This window comes from Ixodes scapularis, unplaced genomic scaffold (assembly GCF_016920785.2).
Source record: "Ixodes scapularis isolate PalLabHiFi unplaced genomic scaffold, ASM1692078v2 PGA_scaffold8__174_contigs__length_109621045, whole genome shotgun sequence".
In the NCBI taxonomy this organism is placed as follows: domain Eukaryota; kingdom Metazoa; phylum Arthropoda; class Arachnida; order Ixodida; family Ixodidae; genus Ixodes; species Ixodes scapularis.
In genome coordinates this window covers 33127926-33137662 of record NW_024609883.1, presented here as the reverse complement: position 1 = coordinate 33137662, position 9737 = coordinate 33127926, and positions in this window count along the sequence as shown.

Below are 9737 nucleotides of genomic sequence, written 5' to 3'. Positions count from 1 at the left end.
TGCGCGTCTGCTAGTTGTTAGACAAAAACAACGTACCGCTCGAGTTATTTCATCTGCCCTCTCTGAAAGGCGAAGTCGAACTCGCTCGTAAAGACCTGCACTTCCGAAAGTCGCAGGAAAGGTGAGACAGACGCAGACGATGTTGCGAGCAGACGACGGGTCAAAGGAGCAGACGACGCTGAGATAGGAGGTCGCGATCAACCAATCAGGGCTCGGCGTTCAGACGTCACCGCTACTTCCTTTCTCATGCGCAGAAGACGAAAATGAGCCCACTTGCGAGGCGTATTTGTAACAGTTAGTCCTACACTTCATTTCAGTGTTTGATTTGAAGTGAAAGTAATCTTGATAATCTAAGTTGTAGTACCTACTTACTAGATTAAAATAAATTTCAGTCAATTGATCTTTCTACGTTTTTGTAAAAGCGGAACGCCGGCCGGTACATAAACGCTCGTGGGTTACGCTCGTGGGTTACGAATCAAACCTGATGTTTTCTTTGAAGGTGTCACGACTTCCGATTTTCATGTAACCTGTATCAAAGAAACTTGGCTTACACAAGCAATCTCTAGCAACGAATATTTTACTGACGAATATTGCCTTTACAGATGTGGTAGGGATTCAACTGGTTCGCGGGCCACTCTGGGGGGAGGGTTGCTCACGGCGGTGCATAAGTCGTTATCATGTTTTCGTAGGTGTGATCTGCAAGAAGGAAATGAATGCGTTCGGGTGCAAATCAGTTTTCCAGGCCTGCCTAACTTAATAATTGGAAATTATTACTTCCGCCTCGTTCTGACACACAATCATTCATGGGCACTTTGAACTACATCTCCGGTGGTGTCGATTCTTCAACCGATGATGTTATGATCGTTGGTGACTTTAACGTGCCTGGCGTTGATTGGAATTCAAACACGATTAGTACTGCATCAAGTGAGGCACGTGCTAGGGCCGAAGAAACAATGGAGTTTGTGAACTTCAACAGCTTGATCAGCTTAATACTACAACGAACGGGGCTGAAAATACTCTTGACTGGTGCATGACTCAGGCACGTAGCCAGGAGGGAGGCCCATTGGCCCCGGGCCCCCCCCCCCCCCCCCCCCCCCGAAATCTTCCATTCTGCTGGCACCTCCTCTTCTTACTCCCCCTCATACAGCATTTTGTCATGGGCGCCCCCCCCCCCCCCCACCCCCCCCAAACAAAATCCTGGCTACGTGCCTGGCATGACTAACATATCAGCAATCACTTTCGAGGCTGCTGACTGTCCTCTATCGATAAGTGGCATCCACCATTCATCCTTTCTATTTTACATCCTGCTCGGACGTCGGCGAGTAATCAGTCTCTCGGGTATAACTGCGCCCGTGGGGATTACCTTGGTCTTTACAATCACCTTCGCAACGTAGACTGGAGCGTTATTTCGCTCTGTTCCAATATCGATAGCGCACTTAAAGGTCTAACAGACATCGTAACTGCAGCCATGAATAATTAATTTCATTCCACGCAGAAGTGGTCGAACTAGCAACGATCCTTTTTGGTTCTCCAGAGAGCTACGTGATACGTTGCGTAAAAATGCGAGGTTTCATAAAAAGTACAAGAACACCGGCATCAAGAAATGGCAGAGTGTTTAAAGAGCCAGCGGCCAAAAAGCTGATACGGCGTGATCGGGAGAACTGGCGAAGTTCCGTTGAACTCAATTTAAAACGCGATCCTAATGCTCAGTGGAATTACGCAAGGTACATTAGGACATCTAGTCGGTCGAAATCTATTGCATTGCAAGACTACTCTGGATATATATCTGAGCCGTCCGATGTCTGTGATCATTTTGCTACGTTCTTCTCTTCCGTCGCTAACTTGATTACTCCGTGCATTGTATATGACCGATGCTCCTCTTGAATCTACCCGCAGTTCGGCAGTTCCGAATCTTACGCTTGAAGATGTGCTTTCCGCAATAAATCAGCTTGCTTCATAGAAGTCACGCGGGTGAGGGCGGAATTCCTGCTTTCATCGTAAAGGGATGCAGAGGTATATTTGCTCCTGTGTTGCTACATGTTTTTAACATGTCCTTAGAGGCCAATGTATTTTTCCTCAAGGATGGAAGAATGCAGTGGTTGTTCCAATACATAAATCTGGTCGCACTACGTTAAAAACTATGGACTAATTTCTCTTCTTTGCTCTTTTTCTAAGGTATTTTAAAAGGCAATGTATAAGCATATTTATTTCCATTTTAATCTCTTTGTCTCAACCAACATGGTTTTTGTCAAGGGCGTTCAGTGGAAACAAACCTTGTACCATTTTTGGAACACACTCAACCTAAGGTCACGTCCCTTGGGAAAGTTGATGTTATTTATTTCGATTGCTCTAAAGCTTTTGATCTCGTAGATCATAAGTTGATACTCGCCAAATGTTCAGCGTTGGGCATGACTAGCTCGTTTTGCAGTTGGTTGTTCAGTTATCTTGGTGGAATACTTAACAGAGTGCTGTATATATATGAAGCGTGTTTTTCTGCCTCATATGTTTTAAATACTGGAGTACCTCAAGGGACCAACCTGGGCCGTTGTTATTCAACATTTTTGTGAATGATTTGGTAGACAGTGTGCAGCATTCAATGGTGCTGCAGTTTGCAGACGATGTTCAGATTTATCGCGAAATTCATTCAACTACTGACTGTCTAAAGACGCAAGACGATGTTCAAGCTGCATTGAGTATTTGTATACCATGTTAGGTTCAGCTATCGCGAGGTTCGATACTCTTCGAGACCTGGGAGTACTGTTTGACTTCCGCCTTTCGTTTACTGAGCATGTTTCTAAAGTTGTGAATGATTCTTATCAGGTGCTAGGCGTTATTTCCCGAATGACGCGGAATTTTCGCACTTACGCTAGCGTGATTCATCTATTTCGTGCCCTTGTTTTGTCTAAACCTGAGTTCTGCTCAGTCATATAGAACACTATTGGATCGACTCAATCATGTACGCGTAATTACAAAAAGAGCAGCGTCGTCCCGTGCGTATTGTTTACGATCAATGGATTGGGGGGCACATTTATTTTGGATATGAATACTTAGTTAATCTGCTTGACCTGGTACCCTTATATAAAAGAAGATTAGCGCGAGACATGACGTTTTTGTGTAAGATAATGAACGCTACAATTTATGCACCTTTACTTTTAAGTGCGATTTCTTTCAGTGTTCCCCAAAAGCGGGCCAGATTTTCATTTCTTTTCTACCCACAGAAAGTTTGTGCCCAGTCCCCGATGACACGCCTACAGCTCCTTTATAATCGCGATAGGAGGGATTTGGAATTGGTTTTACCCGTTTTAAATTTTAAAAGAGCATTTTTGGCCGCTTGACAAACATCTGTGCTCTGCTGTTCTCCATTGTTCTCCGTAGTTTTATTTATTGCTTTTTATCTTTTCTAAATCACGTCTTGCTTGTTTGTTTGTCTTTATCTGTTATTTTATTATTTGTAATATATGCGCACTAATAAGGCCTTGAGCTGTTTGTGGGAACATTAAGCAGAATAAATAAATAAATAAATAAAGCTCCGAAATCGAGGTGTTTCTGCCATACTTATTAAATATAAATCTTAATGCCTTCTTCTGAATCCTTTCTAATTTGTTAATATTACATTTTGTGTAAGGATCCCACACACCGTCAGCCTATTCGAGTGTAGATCTAACAAACGTCTCGAACGCGGTTAGTCCTTCAGTTTTCTTTTTAATGCCCATAATTTATTCATTGCTTTTCGGGAGATGAAGTCAATATGTGAGTTCGAACGCAAATCTGAGGTTATGATTAATCCTAGGTTTTTGTATTCAGATACCGTATTTAAAGCTGCTCCTTAAGGAGTATAATTAAAATTTAGTGTTTTTGTTTTGCTTGTTACCGTCATATCCGCACATTTTTGGTTATTAAGAGACATTTGCCAATCATCACAGCATTCCAAAATCCTTTCTAAACTTTTATTTAAGACTACCGTGTCATTTGAGCAATTCACTTGTTTATAAATTATACAAACATCGGCGAATAAGCGAATTTGAACGGATCTGTCTACTGTAACGCCATTTATAAAAATGAGAAAAAGTAGGGATGCAAGAACTGATCCTTGAAGAACTCCAGATTCTACTTTTGATGTGGATGAACGGGAATCCTGTATTTGTACAAATTGTTTTCTGTTATTTAAATATGCTTCTAACCATTTTAAAATGCTCATTGTTCAATGAGGATCTCAGTTTGAAGAGTAGTTTTCCGTGAGGCACGCGGTCAAAGCTTTTTGCAAATCTATAAAAATTACGTCCGTCTGATATCCGGAGTCAATTGATTTTGCGAAATCATTCACAGTGAGCACCAGTTGCGTAACTGTATAGATAGATTGCGTCTAAAACCGTGTTGACCTTTATTAAAAAAAGTTATTCTCTTCGAGAAAAGAGACAATGCGCTTAAACAAAATATGCTCAATCACTTTTGCACTGCTACTCAGAATTGACACCGGGCGGTAGTTGTCATGGGCGTACCAACCGGGGGGGGGGGGGGGGGGGGGGGGGGGGGGCAAGGGGGGCGCTGGCCCCCCCAGTTCTCATAGTAGGGGGGGCAAGGCAGGTGTTTTGCCCCCCCTGAAACAGCCGCCACTGGGCAGGGCAAACACTGACCGGCGGCGCCCAAGGATACCAAGGGCAGGGTGTCGAACCGGAACCGAACCGAACCGAAAACCGGAACAGAACCGTTATTTTTAGCCGAACCGGAACTGAACCGAACCGAAATCTTCGCCGCCATCTTGGAACTGAACCGGAACGGAACCGGAAAAAAATATAACGGTAACCGGTTCAAAACGGTTCACGGTAATTTTTTTTGTTAGTATTACAAATTTATTATTTGGGAATAAAAAATTGGCACGTGAATTCCTCTAAGTATTGATCAAATCGTCATATACAGAATTCCAAAGTATAATAAATCCTGGTTTTTTGCGGCGCTTTCTTATTGGCACTATGAATAGCCATGTGTCACATCGTCACGTGACTTCATAATGTCAAGACATGCTGTCAAGTAATGTCACATCACGTGACCCCGTGACGTCACGTGACTCACCGCGTAAAGTCGATTCAAATTGAGGACGTCGCTAGATCTATTAACGTTGTTGATACCGTGACGTCACATGACATCACAACTTCGCACTGAGAGTCCCGTGACACCATGATGTACCCGATTGCCATGATCCCGAGTCAAATGCTCTGGTTCATGACAACCAGTATCGCCAAACATTCGGGTAACGGCTCGTGTTCAACTCAAAGATTATGATGGGCCCGAGTCTCACAAGAGCTAGAAACAGAAACAAACGAAAGCGACACGCCTCAGACACATGCAGCATGTTCGCGATGGTACCTTTATACGGCTTTGAGTTGTTCGGTGCTCGCGAAGTTAGCAGGAGTGTTTACAAGCCTGCAAATGGTACCATAGTGTGCATGATACTCATGTTGGAGCATAGCCTTCTTTATTCTACAAAGCCTGTCAAATCGCGAAATACTCTGGTTTAAGGCTAGCCGCTGTCGTTTGTTTCTGTTTGTCGCTTCAGTGGGGCTCCGGCCCCATTATAGCCCAACTAAAACTATATCTGAAGATTAGCCCATGCTTCGCTTTGCCAACCCTGCTTATGACTATGATAAACACTGACGCTGCATATATTAGTATCAGATCACGTGGCTGATAGTTCTAATTGCGAGTTGAGGAGGGGAAAGCTGTTTCATTTCTTTCTTTCGACTGTCTCTCATTTCTCGGAGGAACAAACTAATGGATGCTTTTGCAAGTTATCAACGTCAGGGATTACAACTTGGCGGTATTTATTGAACTGAAGGTAAAAAAAAATGCTGCACGGCCCATTTTACATGTATGCATACCATTGAGGATCCCAAACATGTTTTCGTTATTGCTGAACTGCCTCAGAAAGTTGTACCGAGAATAGAAGTGTTAAAGGATCTAAATGTGACGTATTGTTCCGACGTTACATGGAACTATTAGTGTGTACGTGAGGGATAGCTGAAAAGAAAGATCCTATAGTGGTCTCACGGGGATAGCCAAACGTTGGCAGCCGCTCTAAAGGCTCTGTTATACTCCGACGTAACGCGCGCGCAAGCGAACGCTGGCCGAAGTCGGCTACGTCACGTCGGTCACGCCGCGCGCGTCAAAAATTCGACCTCTCTATACTCCGGCGGCCCTGGCGACTCCCGCGGCGCGCGTCGGTGGGTCGCCAGCGCGGCGCATGCGCAGAATCTGGCTACGAGGGCGCGCTTCCTGCGAGAGTGCGCCATTTCCGGTTCCTTTTCATTTCGAATAGCAGACGAGAATTCTCGCGCTTCTTGAGCGCCAAGTTCGAGCGATGGCGTGGACGTACCTTGCCCGACGAAAACTCGCGCTTGCACTGTTGGTGCACCGCCTGCGCCGCAAGCGTAGGTGGTAAATGTTTATACCCTACATCTTTGACAAGCGCACGGTCTCGTGTCGTGTCGTGTCGCACGGTCTCGTGTCGTCCTCACCTGTGTTCCTCGTGTCGTAGAAACACAGGTGAGGACGAATTCCCTCGATCAGCTTCTCGACCCCCGACCGAGTCCGATTCTTCGAACATGGCGCCACACGAAGTGCTCCCGTCGTCTGCTATTGCTCGTATTCGCCGCGCTTCCCGTCTGAGGGCTGCCGGGAGCCAGCGCGTGATGCATCCTGGTCCGGCGTCGCCGGCGCGGCCGGCGCGGAATACGGCATGCTCCATTTTGGCGTCGAGGTGGTCAGGCTGCGTCGAGCGCCGCCGGTCGCGTCGGTTACGCCACGACGCCGGAGTATAGAGCGTCGGGTTTTCGCCGACGTGACGTCGCTGTGACGCGCTCGCGCGCGCGCACGCGTTACGTCGGAGTATAACAGAGCCTTAAGTCTCACAGGAGTGTCGTTCTCAAGTTCTCCAAGTTTTGACAGCCCTGTATTTTGTTTAAACTTCACAGTTTGGTGCAAAGTAAAAGCAAGGAAGAATTACTGTTAGCGAGTGACACAAATATAATTGTCGAGTGAACACCACTCAATACGGAGCAGGCAATCCCTGAGGAATAAAAAGTATCTTGAGGAGCAACTAAAAAAAAAAAGGGAGTGGGGAGGGGGGTAGTTTTAAAGCATACTGTGTCGTAAAGGTTCCTCTACCGCGCACTTTCGGCGCAGACTAGAAAGCGTGGCCTGGAAACGATAGTGACAGATGGGTAGTTGGTACAACTTTTATTTGTAAAAACACACTTGCCAGAAAGAACGTTTTCGCCGCGCCAGATACTCGCGCCGTGTCTAACGACGATGCACCAACAAGAAAAATGTGTGCTTCTCGAATACATAGCTTGCACTGAGCGCGAAAATTTTGCAGCGTGCATTTTGCCCCATCGGATTTGATATTCTCAGCAAGAACAACTCGCAATGACAACCAGTATCTAGTGCGATTACGTCACGTGCAAACCGTGTTAAATACTTCAGCTTTCTGGTGAAGTGCGACGTTCGCAACACTAGCAGTAGACGTCCAAGGTGTAAAGTTGTGTAGTATTTATAGCAGTCTCGCGATGATATACGGCAGCCTAATGAAATGTTGCAGCACATGACTGATGAAGAACAGAGTCGTGAAGTAAGGTCCCAAAACAAGTGCACGTAAAACCTAAGATAACATTAGTAGTATCTCGCGACGTTTCGAGCTGAGGCAAGCTGATGCCCAAAAGTGACTTATATTAGGATTCTAAAAATCTTCATTTGCCCTGCGAGGAATCTATGTTTAATTAGGAATATCATTTTATGCATTTCTATGCATCTATTTTTGCAGTAAAGCGTTGTGTAAGGGATTATTTAGAAAAAATTGCGTGTCATCTCTTTATTTCTGCACATTTCGTGTATTTGCCTTGCGATATATCATGTGACCACAGTGTTTTTTGGCATACCCTGCAACCCAGTATTTTACACTGCAAAACAGCTAACAAAAGCACGTTGCCGAAGACTCGACAGCTGGCGTATTTTCGAGTATCGTCCTTCCGTGTCGGTCTCAGGCGGTTATGTGAACTTCATAAAGTCAAATTTATCGATGATAATACAAATATACTTAATTCCTGTCTGAAGATTTGGCAGCATAAATAGAAGATCCTCACCTCAAAGATATATAAGTAAATGCACTTTTAAATTATCTGAAAGATGTTCTGCAATCTTTTTCGGCGCTTTTATCCTCTATAGACACGTTATAGGTGATTTGGAAAAGCTTTAAATAATGTTTTTTTTTATTTTGAAGCTAATTCAAATAACTATATGTGTTCCTCACGCATATATAACTTCTCAAATATATAGAAGTTTATTATTGCGTTTTTTATGTGTTTTTATTATCGCCTTTTTTTACTGGAACGAATGATGGAACTATGACGATTGCACACTTAAACTCTCAGAAAGTGTCCAATTAAGTAGCTTCCGAATTGAGTAGAGCATGAAATCCCACTTTGCTCTATTTGACAAAAATCATCAATTAGAGAGGGTGATGCTTATTTGCAAATTAAATTGACCGGCATTTTGTCAAGAGCAAACCTCAAGAACCAGGCTATGCCAGTTTATCCAATATAGGAAATGTTCGCATGGGTAAGCACTGTTTTAGGCCAGATTCGATCTCAGTACGAAGGTGCCCATAGGTTAGAGTGAATAATTTCAGCCACTCCTTTTCGCATGATTCGTCGCCCGCATCATGGTGCTGAGAGCAAACAATGCTAGTTAGAAAAAACAAGCATTGCGATTGCCGCTTAGTGTTTTTATAAAATATAGAGTGGAAGGACTTGTCCCGTGACTTTCGTGACATTTTTAAAATTATATTGCCTTAAGATCAGTCGTCTCGTCGTCATATATATATTGTGAAACGTATTCCGTAAAACACATTTTATGGTATATATGACGACGAGGTGCCCATTTCATGATTTTATTCACTGTAATTAATTTCTTAGTTCAAGAGCAAAACCACGATTCAACATCTAATACTGCGATACAAAGTTGTACCTGTCACGGGTATTTTAGGCAACCTACTTCACTTCGCGAAAACATTTCGATTCAGGTACAATGTATGTGACTCTGGTAAACGAAGGGAGGTTGAGTCGTATAAACACGACGTTTGGTATGTTAATGGCGATTTTCCTTTCTTGTTGTGTAGGTATAAATAACAGAATTTTTTAATTTTTGTACCTGAAAATAAAACTGGATTGAACAAACGATAAAAAAAAAAAGAAAACTATATACTGTAAACGACTTATTTTTCGTGGGCTCAATATTTCGCGATTTAGGTCAAAGCTGAAGTTTTGGAATAATTCGTGGGTTGTAATTTTCTCGACGCGGTGGAATCTCACTATAAATTTCAATCTGTTTACATTTTACCGAAATTGTTCGCGGGACCCATTTTTCGCGAATTGTAGGCGATTCGCGAAATTCTCAAAAATAGGTCCTCGCAAAAATCAGATTGTTTACAGCAGTTAGTTTCATGGCCTAAATAGTGCCTATTGACAGAACAAAGCAGAAAATATATTCTCAATTTAGCGGTTCAAACCGGTTCGAACCGGTTCGAACCGGTTTGAACCGTTATTTTTGCGCCCCGGAACTGAACCAGAACTGAACCGAAAGCCGTGAACCCAAACCCGAACCGAACCGATAAAAATATCGGTTCGACACTCTGACCAAGGGCACCGCCTCCGGCCCTGGGGGGGGGGGTATGATTTGCCCCCTTA